The 18911-nt window shown below is 41.2% G+C and overlaps 1 non-coding gene across 1 annotated transcript; it reads right to left on the bottom strand.

Annotated features, from left to right (window-relative positions):
• Positions 1 to 475: 475 nt before the first annotated feature.
• Positions 476 to 582, bottom strand: LOC148860991 (small nucleolar RNA R71). Its single transcript, XR_016095270.1, has one exon. It is a non-coding gene; the product is annotated as a small nucleolar RNA R71 (small nucleolar RNA).
• Positions 583 to 18911: the final 18329 nt, after the last annotated feature.

The following is an 18911-nucleotide window of genomic DNA, read 5'->3' on the forward strand; positions in this document are numbered from 1 at the left end:
GATAGAGAGAACCCTTCGCATAGTGCAAAGAGCCAACAAAAGTAAAGAAAAAGAGGAGGTTGAAGAAGGCAAACCAGCAGAAGAAGAACAGATGGCAGATGAAGCAAATCGAACCCTTTTGGACTATGCTTGTCCAACAGTGGATGGGGCTACTTCTAGCATTTGCAAGCCAACAATCCAAGCCAATAATTTCGAGATCAAACCTACAATCATCCAAATGATCCAAACGAGTATTCAGTTTAATGGGTTGTTGAGTGATGATCCTAATGTACATCTTGTTAACTTCCTGGAAATATGCGATACATTTAAACATAATGGAGTTAGCGATGATGCTATTAGGCTTAGGCTTTTTCCATTCTCATTACGTTATAGATCTAAGGATTGGCTTAACTCACTCCCTGCAGAAAGTATCACTACTTGGAATGATTTGACTCAAAAATTTATGGCTAAGTATTTTCCTCCCTCTAAAATAGAAAAGTTGATTAATTATATCACTACTTTTGTTCAACTAGAGAAGGAATCTTTGTATAAGGCATGTGAACGATTTAAAGAGTTGCTTAGGAAGTGTCCTCACCATGGAATACCAGTTTGGCATCAAATTCAAACTTTTTATAATGGTATTACTCCATTTAATCACCCCATTATTGATGCAATTGCAGGTGGCACAATCATAAGGAAAACTCTAGAGGAAGCCTATGATCTCGTGGAAGAAATGGTATCAAATAACTACCAATGGAATGATGGCCGAGCTGATCAAAAGGGAGTACACCATATAGATTCTTTTGCAGCTTTATCTGCTCAACTTGCTAGTTTGAATAAAAAATTAGATAATCTTAATATTGCAGCAAAAAATGCATCATCTAGCAATCCATGTGATCTTTGTGGTCAATTAGGACATATTAATTCTGATTGTCCGGTAGGTAATCCTTTTGCTCCACATGAAAGTGCTAGTTTTATTTCTCATGGTGGCAGGCCAAATTTCAACCCCTATTCGAACACATACAACCCAGGGTGGAGGAGTCATTTGAATTTTTCATGGAACAACATGGGATTTAAACAACAACCACCCCCACAAGAAAAGAAGGGTAATTTAGAAAAAATGCTTTCTAAGTTCATTAATGTTGCTGAAGCAAAATTCCAAGAACATGAAAAGAAATTCTTAAATCAAGAAGCATCAATTAAGAACTTAGAAGTCCAAGTGGGGCAGATTATGAATATATTGTCAGAAAGAAGAGAGTGACAACTACCTAGCAATACAGAGAAGAACCCAAGGGAGCAAGGGAATGTCATTGCATTAAAAAGTGGAAAGACTATTGGTGAGACGCAGAATGATGATCAGAAAGCTGAAGTGGCCGATTCACAAAAGGAGACCGAAGGGAGTACACCTAAACTGAATTTAGATGCTATTAAACTTCCTCCCCCCTACCCTAGAAGTGTTTTGAAAGCTAATTTGGATAAACAATTTGAGAAATTTTTAGAAGTGTTTAAGAAAATACTTATTAACATCCCTCTTCTTGATTTATTGTCGCAGATGCGAAAATATGCCAAATTCTTGAAGGAGGTGATGTTGAATAAAAGGAAATGGGAGGAATGCAAGATGGTGAAATTAAACGAAAAGTGTTCAGCCATCCTTCAAAATAAATTGCTCCCAAAGCTTAAGGATCCAAGAAGTTTTTCTATACCTTGCACCATAGGGAGTACTGAATTTGAAAAAGCTTTATGTGATTTGGGTGCTAGTATAAATTTAATGCCCTACTCTATTTTTGAAAAACTCGGATTGCATAAACTAACATCTACAACTATTACCCTATAATTATCCGATCGAAGCATTAAATATCCTAGGGGAATATTAGAAGATGTTTTAGTCAAAGTAGGTAATTTCATCATTCCTACCAATTTCATTGTGTTGGATATGGAGGAAGATAGGACTATGCCATTGATTCTAGGGAGAACCTTTCTTGTTATTGGTAATACTTTAATTGATGTACAAAAGGGTCTACTTACTCTTAAGATCAGTGGTGAAGAGGTGGTGTTTAACTTATTTCAAACCATGAAGTATCCCAACATAAGTGAACATAAAATATATACAATCGGCTGTATAGATGTTTGGGCAGCTGAGATTAACACATCAAAGTTAGATGTCCCCTTTGAAAGCTGCATTCCTAATTCATGTAAAAACATGCAGGTCATGGAGGAAGAAGTAAAGGAGGCGGTGAACTATTTGAAGGCCGGCCAGGAAGGGTGCAAACCAAGACAAGGAAAATTTCTACCACTAGAAGGGCCAACCTCTACCAAACAATTGCTACCCTCCATCAAAGCACCTCCAGCTTTGGAACTTAAACCTTTACCTTCTCATTTGAAATACATATTTTTTGGGAGAAAGTTCCACCTTACCTGTGATTATCTCTTCTCAATTGATAGGTCTCCGAGAGGAAAAGTTGGTAAGAGTGCTCAAGCAACATATATTGGCCATTGGATGGAGTATCACCGACATAAAAGGGATTAACCCTTTGGTATGCATGCACAAAATTCCGATGGAAGAAGGCTGCAATCACAAGGCACAACCACAAAGGGGGCTGAACCCTAAAATGCAAGTGGTAGTGAAGACAAAAATTCTGAAATGGCTCGAAGCAGGTATTATCTACCCGATTTCTGATTCATCATGGGTAAGCCCTGTTCAAGTTGTACCAAAGAAAGGGGGGACTACTGTAATTCTAAATGAAAATAATGAATTGACTCTCACAAGAACAATAACTGGCTGGAGGGTATGCATAGACTATCGGAAGTTGAATGAGGCCACTAGGAAAGATCACTTCCCTTTGCCATTTATTGATCAAATGATAGAGAAACTTGCAGGGCATGAATATTATTGCTTCCTAGATGGATACTCTAGTTATCTTCAAGTACCCATTGCACTTGAAGATCAGGAGAAGACTACTTTTACTTGCCCATATGAAACATCTGTATTTAGAAGAATGCCATTTGGACTATGCAATGCACCAACTACTTTCCAGCGTTGTATGATGTCCTTGTTTGGTGATTATCGATGACTTCATGGAAGTATTTATGGATGACTTCTCCATTTATGGATCATCATTCAATGAATGCTTGCATAATTTAGAATATGTACTTCAAAGGTGTGAGGAATCTAACCTTGTTTTGAACTAGGAAAAATGTCATTTCATGGTTAAGGAAGGAATAGTTCTAGGGCATAAAGTGTCCTCCAGGGGCATCGAAGTGGATAAAGCTAAGGTAAAACTAATTGAAAAGCTTCCTCCACCTCAATCATTAAAGGATGTTAGAGGTTTTCTTGGGCATGCGGGTTTTTACAGGTGATTCATTAAGGATTTTTCTAAAATAGCCAGACCCTTGACAAACCTGCTAGTTAAAGAAGTACCTTTTGAATTCGATGATAATTGTTTGCATGCATTCAACACTCTTAAGGAAAAATTGATTCAAGCCCATATTGTATCAGCCCCTGTATGGGAATTACCCTTCAAAGTCATGTGTGATGCAAGTAATGATACCTTGGGCACGGTTTTAGGGCAAAGAAAAGATAAGAAATTTCATACCATTTACTATGCAAATAGGACCATGAATGAAGCACAAAAAACTATGTCACTACCGTGAAAGAATTACTTGCAGTAGTATTTGCTATTGAAAAATTTAGATCTTATTTGCTCTTATCTAAAGTCATCGTATTCACCGACCATGCTGCCTTGAGATATCTACTTCCTAAAAAAGATGCAAAACCTAGGCTGCTATGATGGATCTTGTTGTTACAAGAATTCGATCTAGAAATTAAGGACAAGAAGGGTAGTGAAAATACAATAGCTGATCATCTATCAAGGCTGGATGGAAATTATGTTGAAAATATTAATAATTCAGCATTGCATGATGAATTCCCAGATGAGCAACTGTATATGATTAGCAGAAACAATGAACCTTGGTTTGCTGATTTGGCTAATTTCTTGGCAAGAAAGGTGGTGCCACTTCACTTGACATATCAGTAGAGAAATAAATTTTTCTCTGATGTGAAGCATTATTTATGGGATGAACCTTACCTGTACAAAATCTGTGGGGACGGAATGATAAGGAGATGTATTCCTGAGGAAGAAGTGCATAGTGTTATAAATTCTGCCATGACAAAGAAGCAGGAGGTCACCATGGAGCATCAAGAACTGCTTCAAAAATTCTCCAAAGCAGTTTTTATTGGCCTTCGCTCTTCAAGGATGTCTACACTTACATAAGTGCTTGCGATCATTGTCAAATGATAGGTAACATCTCCCGACGAAACGAGATGCCCTTGAACAATATTCTTGTTTGCGAAATATTTGACGTGTGGGGCATCGATTTCATGGGGCCCTTTCCAAAATCTGTTAATAATTCATACATACTTGTGGTTGTGGATTATGTGAGCAAATGCGTGGAAGCATGTGCATATCCCACTAATGATGCTCGGGTTGTCATTAAATTTAAAAAAAAATTCATATTCACTCATTTTGGAACACCTCAAGCTATCATAAGTGATGGGGGAGAGCATTTCTGTAATAAACAATTCGAACAATTGTTAAAAAAATATGGTGTTACGCATAGAATTGCAACCCCCTACGACCCCCAGACTAGTGGCCAAGTAGAAGTATCTAATAGAGAATTAAAACAGATTTTAGAAAAGGCAGTTACCACATCTAGGAGAGATTGGTCCTTGAAACTAGATGATGTACTTTGGAATTACTGTACTGCATTCAAAACCCTAATTGGTATTGACGCAACGTGGAAGCAATAAATCGGGCTGACTACGCAAGCATCGGACGAACACAAGGCTTCGTTCATGAAGCCTGTTGTAACTAGGCTTATGCCTTGGAAGAGAGAGAAAAGTTGGCAAAAATTCTTGTGTGCCTATTAGCTTGGAATTGCTGATTTTTATAATACATCTTGAAACTCATAAAGTAAATTAGAAAGAAAAGTTGTAAAAGTCTAAAACAACTAAAACACCTGTTTTGGAGATACCCATGTGATCTAGAAAGTCCATGACATAAGCATTGTCGTTGATTTTCTTAATGATCTTGTATGGACCATACTTCTGAGGATGTAGCTTGTTATACTTCCTCACGGGTATGCGTTCTTTCCTTAAGAATACCATTTCATCACTGACATCAAACACTTGGTGTCGATGATGCTTATCAGCTGCAACCTTGTACTTTGCATTGGCTCGCTCCAGTTTCTGTTGGACTTCTTCCTGTACGGACTGGATCTATTCTGCCAATTGCTTGGCAGAAGCATCGAGGCGGGTACCCTGGGTAGCTTCACTAAATCCAACGCATGGTTAGGTAACTTCATATAAACAATGGAAAATGGGGATCTACCTGTAGAGTTATGAACTGCATTGTTGTAAGCGAACTCTAATTGTGCTATGAAAAAATCCCACTGCTTCGGTCTCTCCCTGCAGATACTATAGATCAAGTTACCTAAGGTCCGATTTACCACCTCTGTTTGTCCATCTGTCTGTGGATGGGCTGTACTACTGAAATTCAATGATGAACCAAATAGTCTCCACAGGGTCATCCAGAAGTGACTTAAGAACCTCGTATCTCGGTCCAATGTGATGGTTTTAGGTACCCCATGTAAACGGACAATCTCCCTGAAAAATAGCTTAGTCGTCGCTGTTGCATCTGCGGTCTTCTTGCATGGGAGGAAGTGAGCCATCTTAGAGAACCGGTCAACCACTACGAAGGCAGAGTCCATATTTCTTGGAGTCTTTGGCAAGACTAACATGAAATCCATGGACAAGTCTTCCCAAATCACAGTAGGAACAGGTAGGGGCATGTAGAGGCCGGTATTCTGGGTCTGTCCCTTAGCTGTCTGGTAGATACAACATCTACTCACATTAGTGGTAACATCCCTCCTTAATTTAGGCCAGTAGTAATGCCCCTTGACTGCTTCGATCATTTTGCCTCTCCCGAGGTGTCCTGCTAATCCACCCCATGCAAATCCTTGATGATCATCTCACGAAGGGAGGTGCAAGGGATACATAATTGTTCCCCCTTCATAAGGAACCCATCATGAATGTAGAAATCACCTGTTGGCTGTCAACTTGTGCATTTTTCCCACACCTGTTTGAAGTCCTCATCGTGAGCATACAGATCTTTCAAGCATTCAAAGCCCACAATTTCAATGTTGAGAGTTTTGATGAGGGCTACATGCCTACTTAGAGCATCGACTACTGTGTTTTGCTGTCCAACCTTATACAAAATTTTGTATGAGAATTTATCAATGAAAGCAGACCATCTTGCATGCAGGTCACTCTTCAACTGCTTTTGCTTACTGAGATACTTAAGAGCTTGGTAGTCAGTGTAGAGAACAAATTCTTTAGCAATTAAGTAATGTTCCCAGGTTTTCAGTGCTCTAATAACAACATAGAATTCTTTATCATAAGTGGACCACTTCTGCATAACTTTTCATTAAAGAAAGCAACTGGTCTCTTTTCTTGTGACAATACAACCCCTATGCCGGCTCCACTAGCATCACATTCAACCTCAAATAGTTTGTCAAAACTTGGTAATGCAAGGACAGGAGCGGTGCATAATTTTTCTTTTATGAGAGCAAAACTTTGCTCCTGTTTTTCTCCCCATTGGAACTTTCCCTTTTTCAAACACTCAATGATGGGAGTTACAATACTACTAAAGTGTTTGATAAATCACCTGTAGAAAGTTGCTAACCCATGGAAACGTCTTATGTCCGTGAAGTTTGTTGGGGACGGCCACTCTCTATTGGCTTTTACCTTTTCCTCATCCACCTTAATCCCATCCTTACTTATAATAAACCCTAGGAACAACAAATTATCACTCATGAAGGTGCACTTCTTTAAATTAGCATATAATTTATTTTCCCTCAATGCATTCAATACCTCCTTGATATGTCCTAGGTGCTTAGTAATTGATTTGTTGTAAATCAAGATGTCATCAAAATATACCACAACAAATTTACCAATAAAAGGGTGCAGTACCTGATTCATTAGCCTCATGAATGTGTTGGGTGCGTTAGTTAGTCCAAAGGGCATGACTAACCATTCGAACAATCCATCTCTAGTCTTGAAAGCTGTCTTCCACTCGTCTCCAGGACGGATCTTAATCTGATGGTAACCACTCCTAAGATCGATTTTGGAAAAGACTACAACTCCATCAAGTTGATCCAGCATGTTGTCCAGCCTCAGAATGGGAAACTTGTAGCCAATAGTGATCTTGTTAATGACCCTGCTGTTGACACACATTCTCCAACTCCCATCTTTCTTGGGTGTTAATAACACTAGTACTGCACAAGGGCTCATGCTAACTTGAATATGCCCCTTTCGTAATAATTCTTCTACCTTTTCCTGTAAGATTTTATTTTCTTTTAGGACTCATCCTGTAATGTGGGAGGTTAGGTAGACTAGCACCAGGAACAAAATCAATATGATGCTGGATATCTCGCATCATTAGGTAACTCATCAGGAACTACATCATGGAATTCATCGAGTAGCCCTGCACTTCCACTGGAATTTTGTTTTCCTCCAGTGACTCATTCATGCTTTCTCCCTTCACCACCAACAAATGGACCTCATGGGTATCGTTGCATTCCTTTAAAATTCAGCATGGTGATGTGTAATGGTAAGGAAATTTCTCTCCTCTGCCTTTGAAACCTTTGGTGGATTCTTTTCTGCCATGGGTAATAAGGTGTAGCATACACCCTCTTTTTCGAGCTGGTAGGTATTCTTCCTACCCAGGTATTTTACATCTGCATCAAACTACCAAGGCCTACCCAGCAAAATATGGCAAGCATCCATATCCACAATTTCACAATATACTTCGTCAGTGTACTTACCAATGGAGAATGGGACATTGTAGCGTTCCTCCACTCGTATGCCGCCGACTTTCTTGATCCACCCAATTGTGTATGGGTTTGGATGCCTCTCAGGAAGTATGTGTAAATGCTGTACCACATCCTTGCAAACAATATTTTCTTGACTGCCACTATCAATAATTAAATCAAATAATTTACCCTGTACAGTGCATGTAGTGCAAAACAGTCGTTGTCGTTGAGTGATATCTTTGCTTCTTTGGGACAGCATCAGTTTCCTCACAACACGTGTATTATTCATGCTCATAGGGACCTTCTTTGTCCTCTCCATCAGGTCCACAATATATTTCATCATCAACATCTTCTTCATCCTCCCTCTCTATCATGTTAACTGCCTTCCTTCTAGGACAGTCACTAGACCTATGCTCAACTTCATTGCACTTGAAGCACTTAAAAGGAGCAGGTTTTGCATAGGGATTACTGGGTTTAGGAGGATTTGAAGTGTTACCTCAGGTGTTTCCTCCCGTGGTGGCCTTACTGGCATTAGTTGTATTCGGCGGGTGGGAGGGTTGTACTCCTGGGGCTGCTTTGTTCTTGTTGACTGCTGCCGGTCTGTTGTCACTATACCATCGATAGCTTTTGGCCCAGGTCCTTTCTCGGAACACTAATTCAGCTTTTAGAGCTAAGTTCCTTGCTTCCTGCACACTGAGAACCATCTGGATGCCAATCTTTTCTCTGATAGCAGGTCTCAAACCACTCAAATAACGAGCTGCCTATTGGTTATCACTTTCAGATAGCTGATTTCGTTTAGCCAATCTCAAAAATTCTGATGTGTATTTATTTACGCTTCTTGTTCCCTATGCACATCGTTGATATGATTCAAACATATACTGCTCATAATCAGGGGGTAAAAATCTATCTCTTATTAGCTACTTCATGCACCTCCATGTTCGAACTGGACCTCTTCCTTCTCTGATCCGAGTCTCCCTCATTCGTTCCCACCAGACAGATGCTCCTCCCTTCAGTCGGAAAGCTACTAGTTTCACCCTTCTTTCTTCCAGGATCTCCATGTACTCGAAGAAACGGTCAACCTCGATGATCCAGTTGAGAAGACCCTCGATATCCAGATCCCCACTAAAAGTAGGAATATCTACCTTGAGTTTAAACTCATCATGATTCTGACGAGGATTAAAATTGTCGGGGTTGCGCCAATTCCTACCATTTCTGTCATCGCCATGAAGAACTGGGGCAACGCCGAGCTCTAGTTCATCGTTGCTATCATCATCAAGAATAGGATTCTAGGGTATGGGGTTGATGAGTGGTCTACCATGGTCGTCTCCTCTAGTTGGGTTATCCTGGTTCCTTGGAACATCCTCCCGCAACAAGGTCTGCAGTTGTCCAGCGATCTCTGCCAACTGCTGCTCAATGTTACACATGGTTGTGCGCTACTCTTCGATCACTCTCCAAATAGCTTATAACCCCTGATCTCCGTCACGTGGTTGGTTGCAACTGCTACTATCTTGGTTGGTCATCTGACTGGGTGAACTCCTGCTCTAATACTACTTGACGCAATGTGGAAGCAATAAACCGGGCTGACTATGCAAGGATCGAATGAACACGAGGCTTTGTTCGTGAAGCCTGTTGTAACTAGGCGTATGCCTTGGAAGAGAGAGAAAAGTTGGCAAAAATTCTTGTGTGTCTATTCCCTTGGAATTGCTGATATTTATAATACATCTTGGAACTCATAAAGTAAATAGGAAAGAGAAGTTGTAAAAGTCTAAAACAACTAAAACACCTAGTCTTCTAGCTAGGATCGAAGTCCTCCTTGATGCTGCCTTGATCTCCTCCATCCGATAGCCACCTAGCCACCACCCTCCAGTGATGCCTTGATATTCACCGTCCGATAGCCACCGCCCTCCTATGCTTATCCAACACATGGGTTGTCACTATTATTCTATAGATGTTGGATCTTGCAAGGACTCTAGAGAGCTGGCCCTCCATCAGGTATGTCCCCTTGTCAATTAGTCTTCGAAAAGGCATGCCATCTACTCGTTGAGCTACAACATAAAGCTTACTGGGCTACCAAATTTTTGAATTTTGATTTGAGTAATGCAGGTGATAAAAGAAAGCTTCAGCTCAACGAAATGGAAGAATGGAGGAATCAAGCATATGAGAATGCCCAGACTTATAAAGAGAAAACCAAAGCATGGCATGACTCCCATATTGCAAGGAAGGAATTTAAGGAAGGAGACAAATTTCTGCTCTTTAATTCTCGTCTCAAGCTATTTCCTGGGAAGTTGAAAACCAGATGGAGTGGACTCTTTGTAGTGGCTAAGGTATTCCCTCATGGTGAAGGGATAGGAAATCCATCACATAGATGCCCAAGATTGTGGAATAAAGGGGGTGAATTTCAAAAATTTTTCTCTCCCTTCAACTGGGAATCGAATTCCCTATTTAGAAAATCATATTTTCAATGATCATTCTTGAACCATAAACTGAACCAGATCTGAACCAAAAGGAGGAGAGAGAGATAATGCCTGATACAGAGAAGTAATATCTCTCAATGGAGGTGTTCACGCCCAAGGTAGAAACCAAAATCTGCTCCCACTGAAGATGGCACAGTGCAAGGTGGAGCAGAATCAACAGTGTCCTTCCTAAGAACTTGATTCTTCCTAAGAATCACATGGACGGCTTGTGAATACAACTCCTACCATTCTTTTCTCCAAAAGATTGGAATAAAGATCCAATCTTGATTTCTCCCAAGGAATGGAGATCAAACTGCTATAGGCGGCGGCTGCAGGAAGGAGGCGGCTAGAAAGAATTTGCAGGGTGCAGAGTTCTCTCCTCTGTGATCTCAACTCTGAAGATAAGACTTGAGTCTGTTGGATGTTGTTGTCTAAAGGCTGCCGCCCCCTCTTCCTTTTATAAACTTGAAGGGATCAGCTCCTAATCCCATTAGGAGTTGTTAACCCAAATCATATCTGGATTAGAAGTCCCTTTAAGATAAGGGATAAACCATATCTTATTTGCAGATTAGATCAGCTAGCTCCTAATCTAATTAGGAAGTTTCCAAATCTAAATCTCATTTAGATCATGGACTCTCTGAGTGGATAGGGTGTGGGCCCAATCCTATCGGCTGATTTTATCTTAGAATTCGCCCCTTAAAGACTAATCAAATTAGCATAGTTCGAAATGGGCTTAAGGCCCATTTAGGGTTATGTATTCATTAAGCCTTCCAAACTGCTGCCCAGTTGGGCTTTCTTGTATGGCGTGGGACCCAAACATTGATCTACACATCAACCACATGGGTTCAGCCCAGCCTTTGTTACAAGGCCTGACCGAATACACTATTATGGACAGTGCACCCCCTGAAACCCATCAGATGGGCTCTATGGGCCCAACACTTACCCTAAGGGGTCCCTGGGCCAAGCCACCTTGTAACACCTAGGGACTGTGGGCAGATGCAAGATTAGCCCATCAAGTATTATCCTCAATGGGCTTACACTTAACCTCTCAGCCAATAATGATCATACACTGCCCGACAAGAGAGGACCTCTCCCTCGGCTGCAAGGAACATTGTTGCACTCTCTCATATATGGATCTTGGGAATTAAAACCTTTTTGCAAACATTTTGAAACCATAATATATATACGTTTATATCTCATATATAATATATTTTGCAAAACAAATCTCAACGATTGAAATCGGTTGCCGGTAGTCTTGGTTTCCATCAGTGAGAGTGCATCCCTGATCATTACCTTTGTCCAACAAAGGGGCCGATCCTGTCACTATGATCACCCACTCAGATGAATTCTCAGACTGTTCCAACATACCCAGGTTTTGACCCCCGCTAAGGATCTCACTGATTGGTACATCAAAGTCAGCCCAATCCAACACCTAGTGCAGTATCATAATCGAGTCTAGGGGTCGGGTGTTACTTTCCAGTTTTTCCCATCAATCTCCATGGTCCAGGGCAATATTGGAAATCTGGTCCAGTTGAAAGATTCAATTAATCCCACACTGTATGTGCCTAGGGTCTCACCCTTGTAGTTGAGACAAGCCACCCCAACTGACTTGGTGGCACCACAGTGTCAGCCTTGTTAGGATAGGTCTCCCCAGACCGACCCACTGGCTGTGAACATTCTAAACTAATACGAGTCTCATTAAGTGTCCAGTTTAAGGGTATTACACAGAAACATACCAAGGGAACATGAATCAAATATGCACTTTTATTTATTTACAATAAACTCATAAAGTACATCATTTTAATTGAAGCTAAGGGCATACAAAACTGTCTAACAGCTCCCACTTGTACTTAGGTCCAATTAGGTACTAGCCGGAGTCCCATGCTTTCCACGTGTTTCTTAAACACTTTTTGTGATAGTGGCTTTGACAATGGGTCTGCTACATTTTCCACTGACGCTACCTTCTGAATCAGGATGTCCCCTCTACCAACAATCTCCCTGAGTACGTGGTACTTCCTCTCGATGTGCTTCGACTACGAGTGGGCTCGTGGCTCCTTAGCCTGAGCTATAGCTCCATTGTTGTCACACAACAATGGGATGGGTGATGTGCTAGATGGAACTACTCCCTACTCGTGAACGAACTTCTTCATCCACACGGCTTCCTTGGCAGCCTCACTTGCGGCAATGTACTCGGCCTCGGTCGTGGAGTCTGCAGTGGACCCCTATTTGCTGCTTTCCCAACAAACAGCACACGATCCTACCATGAAAACATATCCAGATGTAGACAAAACTCTTTTGTCCTTCGAAGGTACTTAAGTATGTTTTTCACAGCAGTCCAATGCTCTTGCCCTGGGTTGGCCTGAAATATGCTTACTACACTCACTACCTGAGCAATGTCAGGGTGAGTGCACAGCATGGCATACATGATGCTCCTTATGGCAGAGCCATAGGGAACGTCCTTCATGCCATCAATCTCCTTAGAAGTCTTGGGAGACATCTTCTTGGAGAGAGTGACTCCGTGCCTGAAAGGAACATTTCCTTTCTTGGAGTTTTCCATGCTGTATCTTTTGACTATTTTGTTAATGTAGGCAGATTGGGATAATCCTATTATCTGCTTCGATCTATCTCTATAAAGTCGAAGACCCAATATATAGGAGGCCTCTCCAAGATCTTTCATGGAAAATTACTGTGAAAGCCATACTTTCATGGTAGTCAACATTCCTACATCATTCCCAATGAGTAGAATGTCATCTACATACAGAACCAAGAAGGTAACCTTATCTCCACTATAATTCCTGTAAACACAGGGTTCATCCAGATTCTGCTTGAAGTCAAACGATTTGATGGCAGAGTCAAAATGGATGTTTCAACTTCTAGAAGCTTGCTTAAGTCCATAAATGGATCTATTAAATTTACATACCATGTTTTCCTGACCCGCAGCTATGAAGCCTTGCGACTGCTGCATATAGATATCTTCAGTGAGATCTCCATTCAGGAATGCAGTTTTGACATCCATTTGCCAAATCTCATAATCATGGTATGCTGCTATAGCTAGCAGGATCCTAATGGATTTAAGTATGGCCACAGGCGAAAAGGTTTCCTCATAATCGATGCCCTCTTTCTGAGTGTACCCTTTCTCCACTAGACGAGCTTTGAAGGTCTCAACTCTACCATCAGGGCTCTTCTTCCTCTTGTAAATCCATTTGCAACCGATTGCTTTTACCCTGGAGGGTGGATCTACTAGAGTCCAAACTCCATTGGTATCCATTGAGTCTATCTCTGCTCTCATGGCCTCCACCCACTTCTGGGAATCTATGTCCAACACAGCTTCCGCGTAAGTCACGGGATCCTCCTCACTAGTCAAGGTTTCCACCAGGTAACTATCCTGGTCATAACCATAACGGACTGGTGGCTTGGATACCCGAGTGGATCTTCTAGGTTGGTCACTACCTGGAACTTGTGGGACATCTCCCATTGCTCCTGAGCTCTCCTCATCAAGAACAATTTCCTGACGATGGGTGTCCAGGATGTAATCGGTCTCCAAGAACTGGGCATTTCGACTGGAGAACACTTTCTGCTCACTTGGGTCATAGAAAAGGTAACCTATAGAGCCTTTTGGGTAGCCTACAAATAGGCAACGGTTGGTCTTGGATTCCAACTTGTCTGCACTTGTTCGTTTAATGTGTGTTGGACAACCCAAAATCTTCAAGTGTCTGACACTTGGTTTCTTTCCGGTCCAAAGTTCATATGGAGTATTCGGAACCGATTGGTTGGAACCCAATTCAGCATGTAAATCGCAAACTCTAATGCGTAACCCCAAAAGGATGTGGGTAACTCTGAGTGTATGAGAAATGACCAGACCATATCCAATAAGGTCCTATTCCTTCTCTCTAAAACACTGTTAAGTTGTGGTGTAGCAGGAGGAGCTAATTGTGATACTATCCCATTGTCCTTTAAGTAGTCCCTGAACTCGTCAGAGAGATACTCGCCACCTCGATCTGATCGAAGGGCTTTAATTTCTCTCCCCAACTGTTTCTCAACCTCTGCTCTAAACTCTTTGAACTTTTCAAAGGATTCAGACTTGTGCCTCATTAGGTACACGTAACCATATCGTGAGAAATCATCTATGAAGGTGATGAAATACACGTGTTGATTTCGTGTCCTAACACTCAGGGGACCACATACATCAATATGTATTAGGTTAAGTGGCCGGTCTTCTTGCAGAAGTGACAGGCATCCGATGCTTTGTCTTTCTTCTGCCTTTTGCCCTTGGTGGCTTTCTTTTGAGGCTTCTTTGCCTTCCTCTTTCTCTAGCCCGTTTTGCTAGCTTCAACAAGCATAGCTACAGGCTCATTCTTTTTAATCAGTTCTTTAGCTCTTTGCAACATTTTGTTGAGTTCTTGCATGCTGACATTCAACTTGTTCATGTTATAGTTCATGATGAACAGATTAAAGGAAGGAGGCAAAGAATTAAGGATAGCATCTATCTGGGTTGCGAGGTCCAGCCCGGATCCAAGAGCCTCCAGTTCGTTGATGTAACCCATCATCCGAAGACAATGGTCATGAACTTGTTGGCCCTTAGACATTTAAGTGGTCATGAACTGCTTCAAGACCTTTTGCCAAGTAGAACGATTCTGCTCTTCATACATCGTCCTCAGTCTGTCCAATATGTCCTTGGTAAGTTCGATCTGATTGAACTGCCTCTATATTGGGTTGTCCAAGGAGGCGATGATGTAACACCGGGCTAGGGAGTTTTTCTCCTCCCATTCCTGATAGTCTCTCCTTCGGGCCTCAGAAGCCTTGTCACCCGGACGCTCCAGGGCAGGATTCTTTGCCACTTTGTCCAGCTTTTCTGAAGCTAGGACCAGCATAAGGTTCCTGTACCAGTTGGCGTAGTTTAGGCCCTTAAGCTTGTTGTCATCATGAAGCTTTGCAAAAGATCCGTTTGCCATTTTTTGATAAAAGAGCAAACATCAGTCCACAACCTAATTTGATTCATGTTCATTTCATACATATGGCTTTTAATCTACGATCCATTTCCATTTATTCATCTCTGAGATTTCCCTCATTTCTCAGTGATGGAGACTACAGGTTGTCTCTGGAAATGTGGGAAATCACATAGGGTGCATGGAGCCAACTGTTTCAGCTGCATAACCCCACCACCTTTCTGTGAAGGATCATATCCATTCATCATATGAGTTTTCCCTTTTGGCCTCTGTCAGACAAGGTTCAGAGCCATTTTCAGGTAAACCTTTCTGCCCAGTGAGTGCTTTCCCATCATATTCGTGAACGCCAAGGTACCGTGAGAGAGTTTCCATTTTCTGGTGAAGCCCCTCCCACATCGGTCTATGACGCCCCTATCATCTTATGAAACACACAGACAAGCCCAATAGCAAATGGATTGCCCATTTTTTGGTGCATTTCCTCATTACTGATGGACTCATCCTAATGCTAATGATGGAAGGCCTTTAGAGAGTTCATCATATGAATCTCCCTATCACATGCACTCTTATTAGCTGGAGGGAACAAATAATTACGCCCTAGTTTGATTTAGGTCAAACCAAATGGCTCCTACTGACTTTTATAAAGCAAGATATCGATGGGCCTTAAATCGGCTAGGGTTCTGCATGTAACCTCTTGATGAGGTGTGGGGCCCACCACTGAGGGAGGTCATCCAATTACCAAAAGGGACACCATGGCAATGATGTGCATTCAGCCATGGTGTGCGCAAGAGCCACTGTCGAATGAGCATGGGCCAAGTACTTATGACCCATGTACGCAGCACATCACACATCCATACATCTCATGCAGGGATAAATTGATCCAATCAATTAATTATTTGTAAGGCCCATTAGAAGCCCGTTAAAAATCCATAATATTAACCATTAATATTATCTAGGTATATGGGCTGAATTAGGGTTACCCAATTCGGCCCATATAGCTTTATCCTTTAAAATGGGCTTTTGCAGTTTTAACTATTTAAAACTGGGCCTTTATAGGCTGGGTCGAATTAACCATTTAATTAAATATCAATCCTCAGGCCCATTAGGGAAAAATAGGGCTGACTTTCAGCCTTGATTAAACTCTAGAATTGGTCCAAACAGTTTGAACCAATCTTGGTTCGAATGGGTGTAGGGTTTGATTTTTAATTAAATCCTTAATTCAAAGAAAATAATCTGAAATTGAATAACTGATAAAAGAAAAACAAAAATCAGTTAATCAGGGCTGTTTGCACACTCCATCCTGCAAAACAAAGGTTAGATCATTGATTGCAGTTTCTCAAACTGCAAATCACAGATAGCGAATCTCCCATCTGCGAAATCTCCTTCTCTGCGCCACCATCTTCGATCCAGAATTAAAAATAAATAGAAATCCTATTTCTATTAATTATTACATCAGATCGAATGCCTATACATTGAGTCTAAAAATTAAAAAAAATTATTTACAGACCAAATGTAATAAATAAATTCAATAAACTGCAAATCTTGCAGTTCTCCCTACGCAAACCAAGATTTTGATCTCCTCTTGTACGAACAACCCATAAATCAAGAAAATTATAAAGAACTATTCTAAATAATAATCATATTTATTTAAAATTAATTTTAGATTATTTGCCCATCTGCTTTGGGAACAAATTTCCCAAACCCATATCTGCGCAAATTGGGTAGAACGCCTTCTCCCTATTTGCACAGGTTCAGATATGAAACAAAATGGTTCAAGATTTGAACCTGGCTCTGATACCACTGAAGGGATAGGAAATCCTTCACATGGACGCCCAAGATTGCGGAATAAAGGGGGTGAATTTCAAAAATTTTTCTCTCCCTTCAAGTGGGAATCGAATTCCCTATTTAGAAAATCATATTTTCAAGGACATTCTTGAACCATAAACTGAATCAGATCTGAACCGAAAGGAGGAGAGAGAGATAATACCTGATACAGAGAAATAATATCTCTCAATGGAGGTGTTCACGCCCAAGGTAGAAACCAAAATTTGTTCCCACTAAAGATGGCACAGTGCAAGGTGGAGCAGAATCGGTAGTGTCCTTCCTAAGAACTTGATTCTTCTTAAGAATCACCTGGACGGCTTGTGAATACAACTCCTACCAATCTTTTCTCCAAAAGATTGGAATCAAGATCCAATCTTGATTTCTCCCAAGGAATGGAGATCGAATTGCTATAGGCGGCGACTGCAGGAAGGAGGTGGCTAGAAAGAATTTGCAGGGTGCAGAATTCTCTCTATGATCTTAGCTCTGAAGACAAGACTTTAGTCTGTTGGATGTTGTTGTCTAAGGCTGCTGCCCCCTCTTCCTTTTATAAACTTAAAGGGATCAGCTCCTAATCCCATTAGGAGTTGCTAACCCAAATCATATCTGGATTAAAAGTCTCTTTAAGATAAGGGATAAACCTTATCTTATCTGCAGATTAGATCAGCCAGCTCCTAATCTAATTAGGAAGTTTACAAATCTAAATCTCATTTAGATCATGGATTCTCTGAGTGGATAGAGTGTGGGCCCAATCCTATCAGTTGATCTTATCTTAGAATTCACCCCTTAAAAACTAATCAAATTAGCCCAGTTCAAAATGGGCTTAAGGCCCATTTAGGGTTATGTATTCATTAAGCCTTCCAAACTACTGCCCAGTTGGGCTTTCTTGTATGGCGTGGGACCCAAACATTGATCTACACATCAGCCACATGGGTTCAGCTCAGCCTTTGTTACAAGGCCTGGCCGAATACACTGTTATGGATAGTGCACCCCCTGAAACCCATCAGATGGGCTCTATGGGCCCAAAGGGGCTGATCCTGTCACTATGATCACCCACTTAGATGAATTCTCAGACTGTCCCAACATACCCAGGTTTTGACCTCCGCTAAGGATCTCACTGATTGGTACATCAAAGACAGCCCAATCCGACACCTAGTGCAGTATCATAATCGAGTCTAGGGGTCGGGTGTAACTTTCCAGTTTTGCCCATCAATCTCCAAGGTCCAGGGCAATACTGAAAATCTGGTCTAGTTCAAAGATTCAATTAATCCCACACCGTATGTGCCTAGGGTCTCACCTTGGTAGCTGAGACAAGCCACCCCAACCGACTTGGTGGCACCACAGTGTCAGCCTTGTCAGGATAGGTCTCCCTAGACCGACCCACTGGCTGTGAACATTCTAAACTAACACAAGTCTCATTAAGTGTCCAGTTTAAAGTTATTACACAGAAACATACCAAGAGAACATGAATCAAACATGCACTTTTATTTATTTACAATAAACTCATAAAGTACATTTTGATTGAAGCTAAGGGCATACAAAACTGTCTAACACATGGAGCGGTTGAACTGCATAATGGTAAGGGAAAGACATTCAAGGTAAATGGGCAGCATTTAAAGCATTATTTGAAGGAGGGCAACCGGTCAACCATGGGTCTATTCTCTCCTTGAAGCAACCATGAAAGAAAGGAGAATGTCAAGCTCACGGCTTAAAAGGAGCGCTTGTGGGAGGCAACCCCTTGAGTTCAGTTTTTTTTTGTTCAGTTATTTTTATTGTTTTTAGCTACTTATGATTGTGTTTTTCTCTTAGGAACTTAATTGTGTGTAGCAGCTGATTTCACGTCTGA

The sequence above is a fragment of the Nelumbo lutea genome, chromosome 4 (assembly GCF_056320005.1).
Source record: "Nelumbo lutea isolate HS-2025 chromosome 4, American lotus-T2T, whole genome shotgun sequence".
NCBI classification, from domain to species: domain Eukaryota; kingdom Viridiplantae; phylum Streptophyta; class Magnoliopsida; order Proteales; family Nelumbonaceae; genus Nelumbo; species Nelumbo lutea.